This window comes from Ceratotherium simum, chromosome 1 (assembly GCF_057802395.1).
Source record: "Ceratotherium simum simum isolate JZ-2026a chromosome 1, ASM5780239v1, whole genome shotgun sequence".
In the NCBI taxonomy this organism is placed as follows: Eukaryota; Metazoa; Chordata; class Mammalia; order Perissodactyla; family Rhinocerotidae; genus Ceratotherium; species Ceratotherium simum.
The window spans coordinates 99617743-99641353 of record NC_141900.1 but is presented as its reverse complement, the minus strand read 5'-3'; the positions used below and the strand labels follow the sequence as shown (position 1 = coordinate 99641353).

The following is a 23611-nucleotide window of genomic DNA, read 5'->3' as shown; positions in this document are numbered from 1 at the left end:
TTTTATATAATTATGTCATCCGTTGCTAGGGCTTTTTTTCTCTTTTTCTTCACACTTTGTTTTGATGAATATCATGGTAAGGGCTTAAGAAAAAATAAGAAAAGATCTGATCAATTTTCCTAGCCATTAAAATATATATTGAAGTTCTGATTCTGTTCATTTAGATATTTGATGCTCCTTAAAGCAGTGCCTGATTATTCAAGAGATGCTGCTTCTCCCGGTTCAGATACCTCCCATCTATTGTTGGCAGAATTCCGACAGCCTCCAAAGCTTTAGCAAAGCTCACCAACTTGGTTTAATTCAAGAAAAGCCTCATTAACTTAACTGGATCCCAGAGTCTCTCTGCCAAAAATTAACCTATTTAGCACAGAAATAGTTTCTTTTTTACCTGTAATTGCCATTTCTCCCAGATCATGTAGTCAGACTGTCACTTTCTTTTTTCTCCACCCACAAAGACTAAGACTCCTACAGCTCACAGAATGATCTGGCATTTTACAATATTGGGATCATTTAAAGGGCCATGTACATATTTTTGCAATTATAATCTATGCTGTCCCAAATATAGCTTTTTACTCTAATGGATTTTACAGAAATTATCTATCTGTAAAAATCCCATTCTTAGCACCAATGCTAAAGTTCTATCAGTGATATTTATTTCAGGTCTTTCCTTTAAAATGGATAGTTACTGCTATTTGAATAAAACAGAAAAGGAAGTGGCTAACTTATTCTCTCAAAGGGAATTTTTTGTTTTGCTAGTGATTCATACAGTAATTGGAAAGAGAAAAGTAACATGCATGAAAAACAGTAATAGTACTTTCTTATTCTGTAATCATTGAAGAGTGGGGAATTGTATAACATTTGATTTTTTATTAATACTTATAAAGGCAATATGTCAAATTTGAATACTTTTGTTCACTTGTACCAAATTGGGTTCTCATTGCTTTTTTAGCAGCTTAAATTAAAAAGCTCAAGAAGCTTAAGTTATATTTATAAAATGAGCAGTTAAGTGTTTTATCGATGAGAAAAATTTAAGTTAAAATGAAGATATATTACTAAGAATCATAGACTGATTGAGCTGGAAGGTAATTTAGAGAAAATATAATCGAATGCTCATTCTGACTCATCATTTTATTGTTTCACAGATGAGGAAACTGAGTCCCAATGAATTGCTTAATTCCACAGGGCTAATCAGCAGGGGAAAGAATTTACTTCATTTTTGTAAGGAAGCCGGTAATGTATATTGCCTTAGATTAGATGCTACAAAAACATAGTTTATTTTTAAACTCTATCAAAGATGAGAACACCTAGCCTATGTCTAGTGTTTAAGAAACACTATTTGCAAAGTTCTTACAATTAAAACATTCTTTGTAGATAAAATAGGCAATAAATGAAGTCATTTACATTATTGAATTGTTCATAGATATTCATAATAAAAATGAGACCAATATATTTTAAATTATCATTAATTGAGTTAGTTGGATTTTTGTGTTGCTGGATAGATTTTCAATAAGTAATTGACATGAGATGGAATCATTTTCTTATCTAAACCCAACATGGGCAGAAAAACGCAGAAGCCCCGCAACCAAAGGGAAAAACCCTTCAACCTTAAATCTCAGAGGCAAATCAAAGCCAGACCAGCATGCTTGCGGTGACCTACCTCTTTCTGAGAAGAGAAATACCCTAACTCCCAGCTCACTCCTTGCAAAAGAAGGGTTATATCTGTGTCAGCCTTGAACAAACTGCCTCTTTCTGTGGCTTCAGGCTTTATTATCCCTGAGAATAACCCTTGAGAACTATCACAGCATTTATTATTTGGCCTTACTCCTAAAAGTTTCAGATCCCCAACACTTAACTTCATCATATGGTACAATCTGGTGTGTGTTTTCCTATAAATAAAGCAGACTTTACCACCTTGTGTTAGTACAACAGAGTTGAGATTAATCCTGGCCTTCTGTTTTAGAAACAAAACTTCCTTTTAAAAGACAGAGAAATAAATTTTAAAAAACGTCATGGTAAGGATCCACAGCAAGACGAACAAGCTGTGGAGATCTGCTGCACAACACTATACCTCTAGTCAACAGCAATGTACTGTACACTTAAAAATGTGTTACGAGGGTAGATCTCATGCGACATGTTCTTACCAAAATAAAATAAAATTGTAAAATAAGGAAAAAGAAATGTCTTTTGAAATCGCTCCAACAAGTCAACAGCTTACACAAAGGAAAACTCTTTAGTATCTTTCTTCTCTCCTTCCTCCCACTCTTATTGGAGTTCTCTCTGGTGTATTGCACACTGAGTGGCTTCCTAGCTTTCCCTCCAGCTTCCCTCCAGGCTTGGAAAATCTTCGTCTCAAGAGCCGGGAAGAAGGTCCAAGGAGACTTGAAGCAGCTGAGACTTTTTTCCCATGAAGTACTCACTAACCCCTTGCTTAAAATCAGAGCTCTATCAGGTGTAACTTACTTAGACCTGCCAAGTCCAGTCCACCCTTCATCAAGTAAGGCCACATAGTCTCAACAGGAATCCATATGAAAAAATAGATGATACCCTTTTTTTTAAGGAGAGACGCTTGCTTAAGTAACTGAATCAAAACCAAATAAAAAGCACTGGGTTTACCTGCAATGACCCGTGATGGCTTACCTGACACAGGTCAACCAGGAGACTTAGTCACAGTCCTTTGGTTGGTCAAGTCAGCCTCTATCTGAAGTTATGGTCACTTTCAGTAAGAGATAAATTCCAAGGAGGACTCTTATGTGAGAGATTTTATTTGGAAAATGTTTAATAGAGTCGAGGATGTCAGGGGGGTATGTGTTTCACAGGAATGACCCTACTGGCCTCTAATGACATCTTTGTCTCTGAAAAGAAAAGGAAAAGGTATAATTCAATTATAGTAGAAATTCAATTAAAATTAATATGATTTTAAAATATACTTTTATGTATTTTGAGTTTCAAAGTCCCTGAGTTTTCAATTCCACCATTAAACTTTTAGTTCACAGTTGTATAATGTTTAATACCATTTCTAATAATAAGGTGAGTAAAAATAAAAGGAAATTAGAGGTCATTGTACAAAAATTTAAGTATGATGAAACATTTTAGTTTAGTTTTCCTTAAAAATTCTCAAATGTATTAGTGCATTTAATCAATTCAAGGCTACTAATTTGTTCCACGAATACTGTCTGAGTGCTTGTGCCTGGCAGTGTTCTAGGCTCTGAGATTACAGTGGTGATCAAAACGGACAACACCCTTTCCTTCATAAACCATACAGTGGAATGGGAGAGTGAATATTAAGTTAATAATCACCAAATAACTAGGTGCTCAATAGTACACCATTCAAATTATGGTTTGGACATTATGAAAAAGGCTCTAATTTAGATTAAGTGACAGGGAAGGGTCTCCTAAGTCAGTAGCATTTATACTGAAGCCAAAAGAATAGACAGAAAAACAAAAGACTAACAGGGGGAGAATGTTCCAGGCAGAGGTGGAAAAGGTGAGGTTTGTCCAGAAACTGAAAGTACCGATTTAATAAAATGGTGATTTTGAGGGAAAAAGATATAAAATAAGGCTGAAGGGTGAAAAGCTTCAATTACATGGAAGGATTTTGGTCTCTATCCTAAATGTAACAAGAAGCCATAGACGAGTCTTTACAGAGCAGAGTAACTCAGTCCTGTCTGTGTGTTTTTAAAACTTTGTTTGTTTTATCCAGGGTTGCATTATACCTTCCATGGGCTCTAGGGACCTGTGCTTTTGTGGGCCCCTTCCTCCATTTTATGTATATATAAGTGTATCTATATATTTATATTTACTATATTTATATACGAATAAAGTGTGTGTCTATATATTTATATGCTTTATTTTATCACTGTATTAGCACAAAGATGAATATAATCCAGGCTGGACTGCATTCACTTTTTTCCCTCTGATACTAAAATATCTTCACCAGCCGCTGAAATTGCCGTGGACTCTCAGCCCTGTGCCCACTCTGCCAACGCATAAGGCAGCCCAGGTTTTATAAGGAGAGAACAGACTTTCGTCAAGATAAAGTAGAAAGCTATCACATGACAACAAGCAAGAGAAGGTAGCAGACACAAGCAAGAAAAATCAACAAAATATTATTAATTTAGTTTCCAAATAAAAATAAAACATAAACCATCAACTCAGACAGTTTTAAAACATATATCAAGAAACCTAAACCAACATTTACTGAAAAGCAAAAACATCTCATTGCGGTCAGTTTCAAAAGAGTCCAGAAGGGAAAGAGAAAGAGATAGGGAGACAGACTAAGAGTGCTGAGGGGTTGAGAAGAAGAACTAAAGACAAGAGGGCGGGTGGGAGGCAGAATGATGGAGGGAGAGAAATTCAGGGAGGCAGAGTCTCGAGAGAGGAAGAGGGATAATCAAGACGGAAATGTATGCGAAGCTCTTTAACATGGAAACGTGCTGTACAAACTTAGGGCATGAATACGGACCCAGGGAAAAATTTTCATTGGGAGCCTGGAGCCAATGCATTATAGATCTACTAATGATCACCCATAGTCCCTCAGAAGAAATCAATAGAACGTGGGCCACTATCAAAATAGTTGTGTTAGCAGGACAGAGCTTTAAAAGGATCATTTGTTGGGCTTGTTAAACCAAAAATTTCTGGGGAGAGGTGCGTCAGCAGAAAGCTGGCAGGCATTTTAACTGGAATCATATGTATGCTTGCTGGAGAAACTACATATGCGGGGGGGGGGGTGTTGTTTTCCTTGTTCTTTTCATAAATCCTCTGCACTGTTATAGGAAAAGACTACAAATTGGTTTATAAGAAAAAAGTCAATGTATGTTCACAGCCACTCCTCCCCTTCTTCCCAGTAGAGTTTGCTAACCTCTGTGCTCTGCTGTCCGAATACCTTTGTGTGCTCTGCCCTACGTGGAACAGCAGTGAGACCCTGGAAGTACAGCAGGAGGCCTGGACTGCTGTGGTGGGCCTTCTTCTCTTGACACCTCTACTCTCTGCTCTGCAACTGTGGTTAGTCTTATGTGTCCACTTGGCCAGGCCATGGTACTTAGGTATTCAATCAAACACTAATCGAGATGTGGTTAACACATACAATCAGTTGACTTTAAGTAAAGGAGATTATTCTCGATAATGTGTGTGGGCCTCATCCAATGAGTCAGAGGGACACAAAGGGAAATAACTGAGATTTCCCTGAGAAGGAAAATATTCTTCCTCAAGACTGCAACACCAATTCCTGCCCAAGACTTTCCAGCCTGCCAGCCTGCCCTGCAATATACAGACTCGTCATCCCCTACAATTGTGGGAGCAAATTCCTTGAAATAAACCTCTTAATACATATATCCTATTGGTTCTGTTTCTCTGGAGAACCCTGACTGGTACAGATTTTGGTGCTGGGAGTGATTCTAGAGGAACAGAATCTTAAGGGTGAGTTTTCTGAATTGGTTCTGGGGATTCTGATACTGGTTCTCCAAACTAATTAGTTTTAAAGGCACTAATGACTCTATTTCCAATGTTAAAGATGGTGCTGAGAGTCCTTGGCGTGATGTGGGAATAGAGATAGGCAAAATATCACCATTGGAGAACACCAATCAAATATCTATGAAAGGTAAGCTTCTGGGTGACCATGTATTTCATACCACGGAACATTTTTTTCAAACTAATAAATATAATAATGAAAGTGACTCATTGCTCCTAACTGCACTGGAGGAAGTGCGGAAAAAAAAGGATGAGTTCAGAGCTTCCACTTCCCAGTTCAACTGCAACATAAATGACCTGAAATGTTCTGTGTTTGCCCTGAAAGAAATTCTTTACTCCTGTAGCTGAGGGCCTCAGATTTCTGAGAACCAAACCCAGAGACTCATCCTATCAGTGGCTACATTACCACACAAATTGAATTTCCAGTCTCACAGGGTGTAGCTGGACAACCTCCTGTTGGAAGGAAAAAGCTTGTGACTAACGGATCCAACCAACCAACCATCCCAACAGAGGCCAGAAATAAAAACAGGCTTATCCAGGAAAGATTTGTGGAGAGCCCTCTTGTCTGATGGCTTACACTCTGTTAATTGCATGGAAAACTGACAAGATGTTTGAGAATTTTATATCAGCAGAAACACTGCCAGACTGGATTGAAAGAGACCAAGACACAGAAGATACACAGACACACACAGAAAGAAGGCCATGTGACCACAGAGTCAGAGATTAGAGTGATGTAGCTACAAGCCAAGGAACACCAAGGATTGCTGGTAGCCACCAAAAGCTAGGAAGAGGCAAGGAAAGATTCTTCCCTAGAGCCTTCGGAGGGAGCACAGCCCTGCTGATGCCTTGATTTCAGACTTCTAGCCCCCAGAACTATGAGAGAATATATTTCTGTTGTTTTAATCCACCCAGATTATGGTCACTTGTTAGAGCCACCCCAGGAAACTAACACAGAAACCATAGCCATCCAGTAAGTAGTTCATACAATCCTCCCCATTGTGGGGGAAAATATTGAGGGACACACAGAAATTGTATATCTTCTGTTCTTTTTTTTTTTTGGAATGTTTGGGAATGCAGAGGGGATGTGGTTAAAATGAAGTTTTAATCTTTACTTATATTTTCTCAATTTTTCCAAGATCCATGCAGAAGCCTGGTATATCAAAAGATTGAGCTATATAAAGATGGTTTGAAAAGAAAGATATCAAGTTTTCCTTCTCTTGACCCAGAAAGTATTACTATTATTAATTATTACTTAAGGAATAAATAGAGCAAGTAAAGGAAAGGTCATGGAGAGATTAGAAGGAAGGTGAGGGAGCAAGTTTATTATAAATGCATGGCCTGGAAAAGACATTAGAGGTCCAAGAGCAGTCCTGAAGTTCTCATGGGAGCAGCCAGCCTCTGACTCTAGAACATAAACAGTTTGAGTTGAAACAGATCTTAGATATCATGTAGTCTAGAGACAGTATTTATCCAGATGCAGGATGTAGGGCAACATTTCAGCATGCCTAGAATGTGAACATATGTAGATCAGGCCTCTGAGAAACTATGGGGACAGATGCACAACCCTGATGTCTATGCCTAGCAAGCTGGATGGCAGCCTGATAGAAGCAGCAGCACAGTTCTCAATCAGTGTGCCACAGCACCCTGGTGTGGCTCCCTTCAAAGTAGGCAACTATACTTTGGTCTTACTGGGTCTTAAGCCATCCTTAAAGACATACTGCTTCAGAGATGTCTTTCATACGGAAGGCTGAGCTGAGTGGGTCCTTTGCCATGAGTTAGAGCCATATAAAACTACATGTTTCAAAGAAAGGTCTTATGTTTACCAGAATACGAAAAGGTATAAGAGAACGAGGTAAGGGAAATGAATGGTTCTAAAGAAAACAATACAGTGACAATGTGTTTAAATGGGTCCAGGAAACAGAGAGATAATTGTGGGTATTTTGTAGGACATTATACTGAAGTACTATTTGTGTTGTAATTAAATCTAATCTTAAAACTGTTTTGGGAGGCTTTTGATTACTTCGCGTATGCTGCTAAAAATGGTATGATTTCAAAAACGTTGTAAGCTACCACAGTAAGATCTTTCATCATACTTTATAGACTTATGTTTCATGTAAAGTACCACCAACCTTGGTTAGCTGTGTTGTCAAATCATAATAGATTGCAAACAGGCAATTAGAGGTGGGAGGACTAAAAGGTGCCGACACACTTACAGTTGACAGCCTGGTAATAAAGAAGTAGGCATCTAACCACTATTTAGCTACCCAGTAAAAAGCTAATTTGTCCTAATAATAGCAACTCTCAGGTGATCCTGTAGTGATTTGAGCCTAAGTCATGTTCCCACTGAGATTCAGCCACATGTGGGCACATCAGAAGGGTTGTTGTGGTACACACAGATTATCTATTTTAAAGAACAATCTTAGAGCATTCTAGAGAAAAGATTATTTAGGGCACCCCACGTGTCTGTTACTTATATTATCCTTTAGCCACATATCCTTGAACTTTCTTTTCTTAAGGAACAACAAGACCGCAAGAAAGAAACAAGAGACCTATTTCCATAAACGATCTCCGTTAGTTCTTAGGAGCAAAATAACTCAAAAGTAAGGAAAAATATCCTCCCCACTTCTAAAGAGCAGCTTCAGAGATGTGACCCTGCCACAGAAGGAGCTTTCAGACATCACGGGAAGTGGCACCAGAGTCAGCAAGTCACCCAGGGGGAACTGGTATCATGGCCTTCACTTCTTCATGGGTGGCAGAAGCAGCGGCCAGCCACGAAGCATCAAAGGGTAACAGTCACTGTAGTGACGTGTCAACTCCCCGCAGCTAGACAGTTTGAGAGTTATAGGTGACAATGCCTGGGGGACAGATATAGACACGTGATAGCAGGACCAGTAGCAGTGGCAGAGTTGAGGAGCATTCAACTGTCCACATCACCCAAGAGATCAGGAACAGAAAAAGATACCATGGAGTATTGGAAAAGAATTGTCCCTTTTTCCCTCAGAACATAGGACTCACCCTTTAGGTACTTTTAGAAATCATTAGGGAAGAAAAATAAAAGAGGCTAGAGTCAAAGAAAGAATTTCTTGCTGTTACTATAACTTCATTTTTATTCCCTGCCCAATTCCTGGTCCCATGTGGTAATTCTGGGGAAATATTGACTACATTAAGAAAAAGTTAATGGGGCTGGCCCAGTGGCACAAGCGGTTAAGTGCACGTGCTCTGCTGCCGCGGCCCTGGGTTCACAGGTTCAGATCCCAGGCGCGCACCGACGCACCGCTTGTTAAGCCATGCCGTGGCGGAGTCCCATATAAAGTAGAGGAAGATGGCCACAGATGTTAGCTCAGGGCCACTCTTCCTCAAGAAAAAAGGGGAGGATTGGCATCAGATGTTAGCTCAGGGCTAGTCCTCCTCACAAAAAAAAAAAAAAAAGTTAATTATTTGACATATGCTATTTAAGACAGCAGGTGTTATATAATACATTTTAGGAGTGTTTTCATCAAAACAGTTCCTTTTTTTTTAAGTGTTTGTGCATTGAGGTTGTATGCTTTGATTATCTGTGAAATTCACGTCTATGGAACAGCTCATTTCCCCACAGTCAGATAAACAAGGTATTGCTGTAATAGTGTTAAGCCCTGAACAAATTTGATTAGAGATGGATTTAAAAACAACTTGTATTAAGAAGAACACTTGGTTTAATTAAGAGCAAAGGGACCTCTATTTTCAATAATTATCTATTTCAGTTGGGCCTGATTTCATGAAGGATTGATTTTATTGCCCAATGCCTTTTTAAAAATTATTATTCTCCCCTTCCGTCTCTACTGTAGTCTAGCTGTTAAAAATGTAAATTTATGGCTGATTTTCTCTGTAGCATAAATATTCAAGTTCTGAAGTCAGTGTAGTTGCCTCAGAAAGACTTTTCTTACCATTCACAGGGGAAGGCAAACATTTAACCGCTTCACAGCTGGCTCCCTTCTGCTTGCAGGCTGCCTCTGCCATTTTTCCGTGCTACAGTGGACTATAAAATTAACAATGAGTGTCACGATGCTCTGCAGGGCAGCATGCATCTGGCCCAAGGATGCATGTTGGGCAGCAGTGACATGGGTAAGTAACTGCAAATAGAGATCAGATTCCCAAATTAGATTGGCTTTTTTTTTCCAACAGCGGCTCTCATATCCAATTTGCATACTGTACATTATCATCCTGAATGCTGATAAAATGTGCCCTGAGCAAACTGTTGCTTTGAATAGCAAAATGAAGTCTGTGAGAAAAAGTGAAAGTAGTAGTGGGGAGAACTTAAATGTACACCCATCATGTAATAAATAGTTCTGCATGTTTTCCCATTAAAATATTGGATTTTCCTTGTTTGGGATTTTTTAAAAATGAGAACAGCTATGCTTATATCTAGACTTCAGATCAGCTACCTCATATCTGAGGCCACTTCAGAAGGTAGAAAATGTGCTGGCTGTGAACTGCCCCACAGGGCTCAGCCTTAAATAAGATCACTGATGATTGTTTCCTGAAAAATTACTTCATGAAGAAATACATCATCCTAAATTTCAAGACAGGTAGTATATCATTTCCAAAAAACGACACGGACCTCACAAGCTACATTTATATAATATTTATGTTTATATATAGATGTTTGTATAATGCAATGTTTAATATGGTGCGGGCCCAGGGTAAACATTCAATCAATGCATCTTTTGTTTGTTTTACAGGGAAGAAACAGCAGCAGTAAACAAGCCCTGAGAAGTTTCCATGTCTCAGACAAGAGGGTTGGAATGCAGTTTTTGTCTTTGTCCTTTCTTAAGAAGCTTTCTAGTGCTATCTTCCCCTAAAAAAATGGATTATAATCTTAACTCAAAAAGATATCTTAAAGGGAGTCTCAAAGTCCATATTTTTGCCTCAGATCCAGATATTTCATGGGACAATAGAGCTTAAGCAACAAAGATGTGCCTTTTAAGTAGTTCTTCATTCTGATGGCTAGAGCTAAGAAATGGGGCACGCTTTGCAGAGGACACTTCAACAAAAGAAAGAAAGTTCCGAAACATACCTGTTCCCTCTCTCTTTCACCAATGACTAACACAGTGCCAAGAGCTGCATTGGCTCTGTTTCTGGGACACTTCTATAAATGGAAGGCTCCTATAAAGTCTAGTGAAGGGCTGATCATCTCTCTGAGGCTTCTCCAGAGATCCAAGTGAATAAAGAGAGTGAAGAGGAAATGAAGAGGAATGCCATCCTCCCTTCTGTTTGGTAGGATGGAACCAACTCCTATACGGGATGGGTAAATGGCTTCAAAATTATGAATTCCAGTGTACGCTTTATCAAACTATAATTTCCAATAAGTTAACAATACAACTATCCTTCGAATATAGAATAAAAACACGTCAAGGATATATTTAACTCATTAACGAGAAAACCAGCAAGATGGGGAAGCTGGTTGGAAGCAAAATTTGAAAGACTGAGTGTAAATAGGCAAAAAAGAAAAAATGCTGGAACATGTTTGCTGAGTTACACGCAAAACTATTTAATCGCACTGCTGGGCAATAAAGCCGTAAGTTTCAGAGTCATCTTTCTTCAGAACAGAAATTTTGTGCATCTCTACAGTATAAAGTCTACATGTTAACACATTGCATTTCACACAGGTTTGACCCTAGTAAATAGCAAATAGTAAATCAAAACAAAGTACCTCCCCAAATAAGACAATGTTCTGTTATAACATTGAGAAAATAAGCAGTTTTCCTTTAGCTTTATTTTTAAATTCTAGATAATTTTTCTTAACGGCATCAAGATTATCTAGATAACTTGGATTTCCTCTCAAGAAATGCTCTTTTGCCTTTCTTAAAAGGTGATTTAAGAAAGTAGTGGTGATTCAAATGCCTTTCACCATCTGAGACATGCCTTCCATCTTTGAAAATCCAGTTCAAGAATCCCAATAACCCCCCTTATTAGAATGAATTGCTACCTCCTTTGTACTCTCTGTACTTTTGATATAACAGCAGTTATTAAAACACATTTCTGTGTCTGTCTCCCCACAAAATCGTGAGGTCTCTGATACAAAGATTACACCTTGACAACTTTAGTATCCCAAAGCCCCTCCTTCACACTAAATTGAAGAATATACTCCCTAAAATCATCATGATTGACTGTGAACAGAGACCAGATTTACATACGATTTTATATAATACCTCTTTACTGGGGACTATACTAACCGGTCCAAAAGATGATTAGTTAGTAGCACATTATCCAGTGGAGTGCAATAATCAAAGAGTTACCAAGAATTATTAGTGCAACGCAGGTCCTTCTAACACATGTTAAAATGCACAATCCATAGTCACCTCATTTCATTTACAATATTCATAATTACACATACAGTATCTTAATTGGTTTAGATTTATTCTCCATTTTGTACAAAGGACTGTTGTGAGCCACAACTGGATGTGGCAAATATGCACTCATGCAGGATTTACAAGGCACTCATGCCTTAATTAACAGACCTTCTATCCAATGAGTAGTAAACTCATTTAAATTTCCATAAAATTAAATGTCCATGTTTATGCAGCCCTTTATCTAAATGCTGCCATTTGAATAGCAACATCTATTTCATTTTTCCCTTGGTTTCCCTTGATTAAACTTGTAGTAGGTTGTATTGAGGCTGAATTATACAAAAAAGAGTTCTAAAGTCCTTGGCATTTATTCAGCATAGCAGGATGGAAATACTAAAGTTTTCATGGTAATGATGTCCGAGTTTACGCAATGCTGCAGCTTTTCCCAAAACATGAAACATAGGATCAGTTAGACTAAGCTCTGGTAAAGCAAGGTCACATCCAACCAAAAATTTGTGTGAAATCTTTGTCAAATTGAGTGAACACACAGTATGACTTCTTAAGATTTCAGATACTAGATCTAAGTTGAGGGCTGGTTTTTAAGTGGAGCATTTAATCCATATACACCATTAATATGGATATTGTAAACTAATGGTCTAGTGGCCAGCTGAATTATCATTTAGGGAAATACCCAAAATTTTAGGAGAAACAAAGAGGAAAAAATATGTTAGGACTTCATTGTTGAAAAATACCTCAGTGTGTTTTTGCACGTATGCTTAGAAAACTATTTAGTATCCATAAGTGAATATTAGTATGTAAGAAAGGGAAGGTGCTACTCCATTGAGTCAAGGAAATGTAATGCAAAAAGCAGGTGACTGGTTCAAGTTTAAGTTCTGTCATTAACTAAGCAGCTACATGGAGAGGGACAACTCCCTTTACCACTCTGGGCTATATCGACATGTCTGTCATGAAAGAGAAATTTGCACCGGATAGTCCCTGATGTCATTTTCAGTTTTAATATTCATTCTCCATGTAGGTAGGACCAGGGAAGAATGCTTTGGGTACATTCTTTTTGAAAAATCTCTCCCAAACCTCCGTCAAATCACTAACCCCTGAGGACTGTTCTTTCTACATGTTTATTTCTAACTCATTCACTTCTCTCCAACCTATAGATCCCTTACTGGTTCAACCTACCACGGATTGCTGCCTGGATTTTAGTAATGACCCCTGATTGGACTCATTCATCCACTCTTTGCCTAGCTAACACTCCCCCCCTACACACACACACACACACACACACACACACACACACACACACACAATTCCTTGCCCCACTATAGCCAAATTACATTTGTAATGAAAAACAATCTTTCTTTAAAATGTACATTAACCAGGGTCACTCCTTCCCTGGTTCTCCATTTCTCTTTGGATGTAGCCCAAAATCCTTAATATGGCTCTCCAGCCATATCTCACAGCCTTTTTCCTCCTACTCTGGAAATCTATGACTTTTCTTAAACTCTTGGGATCTTCAACATGGAATGCTATTTTCATCTCTTTCCCAAACCAATTCCATAACCTCACTTCTTCAGGAAAACTTTCCCTGATTCACACACCAGGTTAGATTCCTCAACAACCCACATTTTTCTCCCTTACCATTTAGTAGAATTATTATTATCAAATTCTTTAATATATGTTGATGCAAATAATCCATAACCAATCTACAAATCAAAATTGGATTGAGTTTATTATGAGCCAACCCTGAGGACCATATAGCCTGGAGAGTCCTTTCATAAAGGAAGGGAGCACTCCAAAGAAGTGGGGCGTACAGAGGGCTATATACCATCAAAGAGCATGCATCACATATGATAGAAATGTCCCTTTTACAATAGTTATCAGATTGCTTTGCTGGCACAACCACCAGGTGAACACAGCAGGTCGGTGGTCGCAATGTGGGTGGTCACAAGGTGAGTGCAGTAGGTCAGCAATCAATCCTTAGTTTAGGGAGACATGCTTATCCTTAAAGAAATACCGCTGTGGGGGAAGTTACATCCTCGTCTTTAAGGGCATTGTTCTTGTCTTTGGGACATAGTAAATATTTAAAGTAGATATACAATGCACGCTCAACAGGCCACGTCAGACCCTTTTGGAAAAACAAGGTCAGGCCAAATTAGTTTTAACCCAAATGGCTTCCTCATATACTCCAATATATCCTATTTCTTATCACTTATTTACCAATATAATATCTCCTCATATATATATACTCGCTAGTGGATGGTATGAGACAATTAAAACAAGTTTCCAAGGAATTCTTCTACACTGAACATTTATTAGCTAGGAGGCACAAAGACTTCCCCACTGCCCATGCCTGTAAATGAAAGGCCACTTTCTTCACTTGGACACTCTGACAAGCGCTTTGCTGGATAGGTTCCTTCTGCTCAAATGTAATGATATTTTCTCGGCAGCTGCAGCCCAACCTTCCAGTCAGATCTGGTGTTAGCCTTCTGGTAACTGATGGAAGAAGGACCGGTGTTTCAGACGCCTATGTGTCAGACTGCTGGTCTTGCTGGTAGCTCACACCTCTGTCATCCTCAAGGTTACACTAGTTTAGTTTAAATTCACCTAGTTTCCAAAGCCCTCCCTCCATTCCAGGACACTTGGTCTGTAGGAGCTCCCTGCTCTCTGGACGGGGGAGGCCCTCCTGTTGAGCCTCCGGTAACCAGTGCAGAAGGCTACTCGCTGCCTTCGCAGTGGGATCCCTCTGGAGGTCCTGGTGTACTTTCCTCAGAATCAGCGTCAGGCCAAAACATCTATTCATCCGTGGTTAAATGCAGTGAATCTCAAAAAAGGAAAACTGGAGGGCTCAATTCTCCTCCTTTTAAGAGCAAATTGACTTACTTAGTCCCAAAGGAGAAGCTTTAAATACATAAGCCTGCTGAGAAGGGCAGTAAATTTCAAGTCAAAATAAAGAGGTAATATCACTTACTCCTTTAGAGCAATCAGTTATTCTCTTCGGACATCTACATACTGGAAGGGGCCATTCAAGGGATTCTTCCCAGAACAAAGAAATTCTACTCCAAAGCCACTTGTGTCTGCTAATAGAACAAGTAGCAGCAGCAATAATAAAGCAAAGATGAATTTAAGTTCTGTCTAACCCACTGTGCATGCCCATAATCCTTCCTAATCATTTTCTTAGGGGTCACTAGTTTAAAGATATTTATAAATAATAAATAAGATTGGGAGGGTGGGGTGTGCATATATCTGTTAAGAAAGAAAATGTCAAGGATGACTCCAGATGATGAAACGAAAGATCCAAATGCACAAGTTGCCTTTTTTCCCTGCTGTAGTTTATCTTTAAAAGCTTTTTATTTATTTATTCATTTCCTCAACAAATATTGTTATGTGCTTCCTATGTAGCAGGGACTGTTCTAGGCCCTCGTTCAAGAATCAAAAGTGACAATATATGTGAAAGTGCTTTGTAATGTATTATTACAAATATAGAAAAAGGTATTGTTACTACTGTTCAGGAATAAAATTCAACTGAATAAATTTTAAAGATCCTATTGGTTTTATTCAGTGACTCATAAATTGGACAGCATCCAAACTAGCAGATAGAAAGGAGCTCTAAAGAGCTGTACAAGACAAGAGATTTTTATAGGCCAAAGTGAGCAGGAACGAGGAAGTTACGCTGGGCATCTGGTTACAGCAGGGTTCCATCCCCTATATGGAGCAAAGGGAAGCCTTGGAGCTGGTTGGGTAACTTGAGCTGAGCAGGCAAGTGCTGATTGGTTGAGCTAGGCCTTCCTTCTGGGAGAGCCCAGCATAGAAACTTAGTTACATTTTGGTTTGCTGATGTGGGGCTTAGCAGGAATGACTCCTTCTTGGGCCTAATCTGGCAACTTGAACACTACTAATAATCACCATGAGAGTGTATGTTCTTTTATCGTATAACCCATATTGTTAAGGAGACAGAAGGATAGGGACATTCTGTCCTATAATGGCACCACAAAGACCTCAATCTTTAGAGTTGAAAAGTTCGCTAGAGCCTACATTCAGCAAAAGTTTCAAACTCAAGTCAACTTCCCACCATTGAAGCCTGACAGACGCCAAAGTGTGGAAGGTGCAGCTGTGTCTTGGCTGGACACGAAGCTGATGCAGCAGGTAGGGCCTCTCGCAGCGAGCCCACCTGTTCACAGTGCTGCAGGGCAAACCTTCCAATAAAACCTTGTGCTGCTGTTTTGATAGAATTTCGTACACATATCTGGATTTCACTGATGTGTACAGTACTACAAGTTGGGAATTGGGGTTTGCTGCAAGAGAGCATCTAATTTGGAGTATGAAATTGTCTTGGAGGTTTACCTGTGGTTAGTTCACAAATGCAAGGTCTGCGGCCCGTTCTAAACCATTCTGCCTAGAGTGTGATGACAGTTTTTTACATTTCATGGTGGAAAGAGATGAATAAAGCTAAAATTACCTGTGGATTCCCTTATCCCCTACATCCCATTTCAAATATCCTCATCACCTCCAGAAGACCCCACTTAATCAAATGACTACGTGAAATAGACCTACATGAGCTAGGAGGAAAAAAGATACTTAGAGCTTGCTCAGAGCAAGGAAGACACATGAAAATCATATTTTTTCTAGTTTATCCATTCATTCTCCAAATACTTATTGAGTGTCTACTATTTGCCAGGCACTGATCTAGGCACTTAGGATAACTCAATGAACGAAAGAGACAAACACGCTCATCGTAATGGTCCTTACATTTTAGTTGAGAAGGAAAGACAATAAAAAAAAAAACATATTTTTTATAAAAAAAATAAACATATATTATAGAATTGTATTAATATAAGTAATCAATACTAGCTGTTACAAAATAAATACCCAAATATCTCAGTGGCATAACCAAAAAGGCTTATTTTCCCTCATACCACAGTGTGTTATGTGCTGGGTGCCCTCATCCATCTTGGGGCTATTGGGGCTATCCTATCTGTAAAGTAACATCTAAAGTCACTGTACTAAGAGGCAAAAGAAGAGAAAAATAGAAGAGGCAAAGACTGCCTTGACTAAGAAATGGCACATATTACTTCTGCTTATATTAATTGGCCAAAATTGGTCATATGTCCCTACACAAATTGTAGGGGAAGCTGAGAAATCCAGAGTAGCACATAGATGTTTGAGGAGCACTAAGGGTCTCTGCCATAGTATCTTAGAAGGTAAAAAATGCCATGAAAAAATAAGGAAGAGTGAAAGGGGGCATTAGGACTGTCGGGGCACAGAGTGGTGAGTAGGTTGCAATTTTAAGTCAGGTGCTCAGGAAAGGCCTCAATCAGCAGGGACTTAAGACAAAAAGATTTGGAAGTGAGGGAATTATCCATACAACTATTTTGGAGAAGAAATTTTTAGGCAAAGGTAATAGCCAAAGCAAAAGTCATAAGCAAGAGCGTACTTGGTTTGTTGCAGGAGTGTCCGAGGAGGCCACTGTGGCCAGAGTGGATTGAGTGAGGGGAGGAGGGAGGGAGGCCAGGTTACAGAGGGGCTTATAGTCCACTCTAAGAATTTTAGATTTTACTCTGAAATGTGGAGCTTTTGCAGGATACTGAACAAAGGAGTAACATGATTTACATTTTAAATAATCACTCTGTCTGGTGTATTGAGAATAGGCTGTATTGTGTGAGAAGGGTTAAGAGTAGGGAGACAATTGCAAAAATCCAAGATAAGATAATGGTGGCTCCAACCAGAGTGGTAGCAATGGGGATTCTGTACACATGTTGGAGAAAAAGCCAACGGAATTTCCCAGCAGATAGGATGTTGTGTGTAACAGAAAGAGAGGAATCATGGGCTGATGCCAAGATTTTGGCTTGAGCCACTGGTAGGACAGAGGTGCTATCACGTGAGATGGTGAATGGCAGGTTCTGGGTTTCACGTATGGGCAACATGAAGCTTACATATTCACGTTTGGATATATAAGTACTGAGTTAATTACAGAGATCTAGGTTTAAAATATAATTTAGAGAGTTACCGTCATATAGATGGCATTTAAGCAATGAGATTACCAGAGGGGTGAGTATAGAGAAGGCAACCTGAGGCACTTCTGTATTAAGAGGTTAGGGAGAAAGAAGATACAATAAAACCTGAGAAGGAACAACCAGCGACATGGAAGGAAAATTAAGAGAATGTGATATCCTGGAAACAAAGTGGAAAAAAAGATCAAGGAAGAGGAGTAATTAACTATGTCAAATGCTGTTGATAAGTCAAATAAGATAGGAACTCATCATTGACAATAGAATTTAGCAATAAGAAAGTAATTGGAGACTTTGGAAAGAAATTGTTCAGCGACAAGAAAGAATTTTGAGTGAAGATGTGGGGCCAAGGTCTAATTTGAGTTAAGAGAGAATGGAGGACGAAGGAATTAGAAACACAAAATAAGGAACTCTTTGGAGAATTTTTGCTGAAATTGTAGCAAACGAAGGAATTGGACACTTGCAGGGGGAAATTAGGGTAAACAGAAAGATTTTTAAGGATTATTTTTAAATCATCTTTGTACACTGATTTGAATGTTCCAGTAAACAGAAAAATGAATGAAGTAAGAAAGAGAGGAGAGACCAGAAAGTGCCATATCCAGGAGCTGGCAAGAAGGATGGGATCTAGGGTGGACATAGAGAGATTGGCTTTAGGCAGGAACCCAGATTAGGAAACAAATGTCTAAAATGGCTCTTTAGGGAAGAATAATGAAAAAAAGAGAGTGAGAAGCACTGACATATTGTTAACAGCATGCCAGAGTAAATAAAATATAATAGGATTGAGATGGCTTTTTGTTAAAGAAAGTATTTTATAAATTCTATGAGCTGCCATTTAATATATAAAGGCTGGGCCAGGCAAAACAATTTGTAGAGTTCCTTTCAAGATTGATTAACCCTGAAGCTGGAGTTAGAAAAAAGAGAGACATTACAAATAGAAACAAGAGATAAACCAGATATATTGGTTCTAGGAAAATGAAGGAAAGGAAGGGAAGCAAAAGAGGGAAGACAGAGAAAGGCACCCACTAGTTTGCCATTTTCTCTTTATTCCATTTCACTCAACCTTGAGAGTAAAGAGTGGCTTTAGAAACATTCAGATAAGTTGAGGTAACTTCAAAGGCAGATGGATTTTGCTTTGATCCATTTAGAGAGCTCCAAACACACGAATGCCGAGAGCTGTTGTTCCCCAACCTACTCTAGACCACCCATCAAATGATCCTGCTGACAGTTTTTTGTTTATGTAAAGGGAAACAAAGTTGTCTTTTGTTACCATGATATGTGGATAAAACCAGAAGTATGTGCAAGTGTGACTGAGTGCCAGAGTGGGCTGTTGTAGAGATTTGCCATATCACCGGGGCCTGGGCCAAAGAGAAAACACAGCCAGACCTCAGAGAAGATTCCCAACACCATGAAAGCTGAGGCCGTGCTGAGGCACCTGAAGACCACTGGTTCCTGAAGCATCCAAGAAAAATCATCCCAACCCCAAGACACCAGCAGAAACCCAGGGAATGGATTCTTTTCCTCAAGGTCCAGCATATGGTCAATCGAGTCCATTTACTCCTCCAGCCCTCTCCATACAACTCTTGTATAAAATGCCATCTTGGAGAGTAGAAGGATGGTGGCAGAAATCGGAGACCCTAATTATTTTTCCCTGAAGATACTAAAAACCCTCTCAAGACAGGATGGGTGTTGAGTTGGCCCCCTCCCCTCTTTTGGTTGCACTGGCTTTTGAGGACATCTGTTGCTTCAGGGGGTCCCCTCTGATTAGCTTATGTCTGCCCTATACTAATCATTAAATATTTAGAATCTTCTTTCTAACAGTACTTTCTATATTGTTGCATCATGCTGTTTTAAACCCAATTAGATGAAAAATTATGATTTTCCTTTATTCTCAGAGGGTGTGCAATCATGAAGACCAGATAAGATGGAGACAAAGTGAATGAGCTATGTGTCCCCTGGTTAACTAACACTATGTGCATATTACCTCAGCTAATATTCAAAGCATTTCCATGAGCTTAGGTTACACACTTCTAGGTAAAATCTTGGGCTAAGAGAGGCTAAATAAGTTGTCTTAAGACGGACCCAATATTTAACCAAAGTCTATCCAAATTCAAAGTCTATGTTCTTTCCACTATAAAGCACAGATTCTCATTGAGAAATAGAAATTATTTAATTTCACCCAGACTTTGACGCAATTCTCCCTGACATTACATCCTTCAGTTCCCAAAACCTGGTTACCAGAAAAACTGTAAAAGTAATCAGCCACATCTACTGAAATATAGAGTAAGTTTTTTCCCTAAAATTATTCCCCAGAAAAGGAGTCACCTTGTATTTGAGTTTTAACAAAATCTACTACATTGCAGAGTACACTGCTATGTACATTATTTTGAACAGTAAAAGTACTGTTTGGAGAAAGCATATTAGCCTGAAACAACCTTCTAGTTTGAATGCTTATAATGGCCATCTGGTAGAATCTATGTGTGTGTGGCTTTTTTAAAGCAAGCAAATACGTATAATGCACATTTAGTAATAATTTCTGTGGGGATGTCTCCAAATATCATGTTGGATTTTCTATTAGTTAGGGCAATGCTGGAATCTGCAACAAAAAAATTCCCAAATCCCCAAATTTTCATTATTTAACACAATGAAAGTTTAGTTCTTGCCAGATTAATAGCAAACTGCAGTCGTTCCCAGATGGCCAGAGACTTTCCTCCAGCAGTGATTCAGGAATCCAGATTCCTTCTGTTTGATGCCTCCACGAACCTCTGAGGCAGGAGTCAGCAAAGCACAGCCCACAGCCATCCATGCCCTTTGGTTGAAATGTTGTCTATGTGTACTTTCACATCACAGCAGCAGAATTGAGTACTTGCAACAGAGACCACATAGCCAAAAAAGCCTAAAATATTACAGTCTGGCCCTTTACATAAAAAGTTTGCTGACCAGTCCACAGCTGGGTGAAAAGAGTGTGGTAAAGGCACTTCCCTCTATAAGACTTCCACCCCAGAAGTGATGCACGCTGCTCCTGCTAATATTTCGCTGGCAAGAACTAGGCACATGGCATCACCTAGTTGGGAGGAGCTTGGAATACGTAATTCCAGCTAGGAAGCTACTTTCTAGTGATAAATCTAAACAGTGCAAGGTAGAGCATGAATTTTTGGTGGACACCTAGCTGTTTCTACTGCAGTTGTCACTTTAAACAAGCCTTTTCAAAATCTATTGAAAAAGCAATAGAGATCACATATATGCACTCTCAGGATGAATAAAAAACCAAATGTTCTAAAGCTGGGACTTGAGATAAAATTTCCAGTGACAGCACCATACACAGAGATAAAAATTGCAGTATCTCACACTAGACAGCAAGATAAAGTGGTATGAAAAAAACTGTGTTAGATGGTTCAAAATGCTGTTTTAGTGATAGCAAAGGCATTAATATAAAAATGCATGTGCAGAGTTTGATTAAAAATATCTTACAAATACGTGTAAAAACACAACACTTCTATATTAACATATCTCATGTACATTAAATATGTATAATTAAACTTAAAAGTTAAATACAAGTAGACATTTGACTATATCATCTACAAGACTAAAAATTTATATATTTGTCATGCAAGGTACACGGTGACCCACAGTGCTAATGTCACACGGTTTAGCAATGATATATATTGATGACAACATACAAGTAAAGGAATAGGAGAGAGCACAGGATCCCCCAAACTCCCATTTTCACAGGATCCCCCAAACTCCCATTGCAGGAGATGTGGCTGCATGGACAGAGCTGGTGTCTATGAAGAGCCCTCCAATAGTGGGAACTCCGGCCCCATATGGCTCAGATATCTATAGGCTAGCCTGAGAAGGGGAACGTCTAGTCTTCTGTGAAGCAATATAATGAGGGATCTCCAGGCCAGGAAATAGGGTTGTGTTGCTTCCTGAGACCCCCTAAAGAATGTGCATTCATTGTTGAAATATTAGCCCTAGGCTTTCATGTCCAATCACTAAAAGGAAAATGGGGCGAAGTTCCCAGGGCCATATCTCAGAGACCAAAGCTCTGTCTCTCCTCAATGCTCATGTTAACCAAAAAACTTTGGGGGATGATACTGTCATTAGGAAGATAGGAGGAATGCCATATATTTGAATTTGTATTATTTATACACAATGGAGGTTGCCCTTTCACTAATGCAAGAAGATGAAAATTAAAATACTGAAGCACGACTTTTTTTTTAGGTGATGTTGGCTCCACTTTCAGAAATAACCAGCAAAAGAAGTCAGAATGACAGTTTATTAATCCAGGCATATGTTCTTAAGGCCTTAAAGTCTAGGGCCTGACGCTTAAACTTTTATGTTTAGGAGAAATAAATTAAAGAAATGGTTATTTCCCACTGGATTCTTAGACTCACACAAAGGTCTCCCTAGACCTTACCTGGCTCTTTCAATTGCTGTGCTATTATAAAGCACTCTACAAACAGAGTCTATCACATTTTTCATCTTTCAGGATGTTCCAAGTCCCATCTTTGACTACAAAATAAAGTTGATGCAGCTGCTAAAACTCTTGGCAGTATCTTACCTCCCTTTTATTATAAAGAAAGTTTCTTGTTGGCTCTAAGAAAATCTAACCAAGATCCAAAATGCCAGAGAGATTTCAGAAACCTCTGGAACCACTACTCTTGTAATAAGAGAATAGACTGAGAGTAAATTAACACTCACTGAGCACATACTACTGTCATTTATTCAGCTAAACATTTTTATATATTGTATTTCATTTCCTTATGACAAAATTATAAGGCATATATTGTTATTGCCGTTTATAAATAGGAAAATAAGACTTAGGTTGGTAAAATATCTTTCCCAGTTTATGCTATAGTTAGTATTTGAGCCTAAGATTATCTGAAGAGGACTTTTCAAGACACTACTATAAAGTAGATGACTTCTGTCCCTGTGTTACTCAGGTCCAATCTCCAAATTCCCACAAATTCCTAGAATCTGGTTGACCCACTACAGGTCAGGAGTCCACACCTGGGACAGCAAGCTATGGTCAAGGGGACACGTTTCAGAGGACAACCACAGTTGCAGGGCTGCCTCCTGCATATCCAAGACAGTCCAGAAAAGGGATAAGGGGATTGACCCATGATCCAGAAGGACACCAAGAGAGGAGCCTGCTACACTGGCTTTCCTGTGATCTCTCAGACCTGACAGGAATACCCTGAAATATTAATCAGCCTATTCTTGATCTTCTGCCTTTTCACCAATTCTCAGTAAAAAGTCTTTGCTTCTCAATCTAATCTGCATCCCAAATCAGAAGGAGTCCTCTCTTAGCTACCCTATCATTCCTGGATCCCACTGCTAATCTCTATTGCTCTCCTGGGACTAGCAAAGGACATCTCCTCTAGCCTCAGCTTTTAATGAATCCCACACCCTACTCTCTCTGAGGTTATGGGCAGCCTTTCACTGAGCCATGTTGTTAGCATTTTCATCAGTGACTTCCTAAGACAAAAAGCAATTTTGTCTCTCTTAGAGAAGTCAGTGGGTTATACTTTGTGTATTCATTAAAAATTGCCTCCTCAAAAATGATCTATTAAACAATCACAAACAGCCCATCAGCATGAGTTCACAACACAAGCTTGCCACACAAGAGTCATGACTAGAAGCCTGGTCACCATATTCTCCAAATATGAAGAGCATTAACATAACGTAGATGTCCCCAGTTATTTCCACATTATATCAGGTTGTATAAAGTGATCTAATGCCTAGCATAGAGCCATTGCACAACACTGAAGAAATATGTGTAGATTTGATTTGAACTCC

General features: G+C 39.0%; 1 pseudogene; it reads left to right on the top strand.

Annotated features, from left to right (window-relative positions):
- The window catches only part of LOC101392542 (peroxiredoxin-5, mitochondrial pseudogene), a 47226-nt pseudogene that overhangs the window by 10730 nt on the left and 12885 nt on the right, over positions 1 to 23611 (top strand).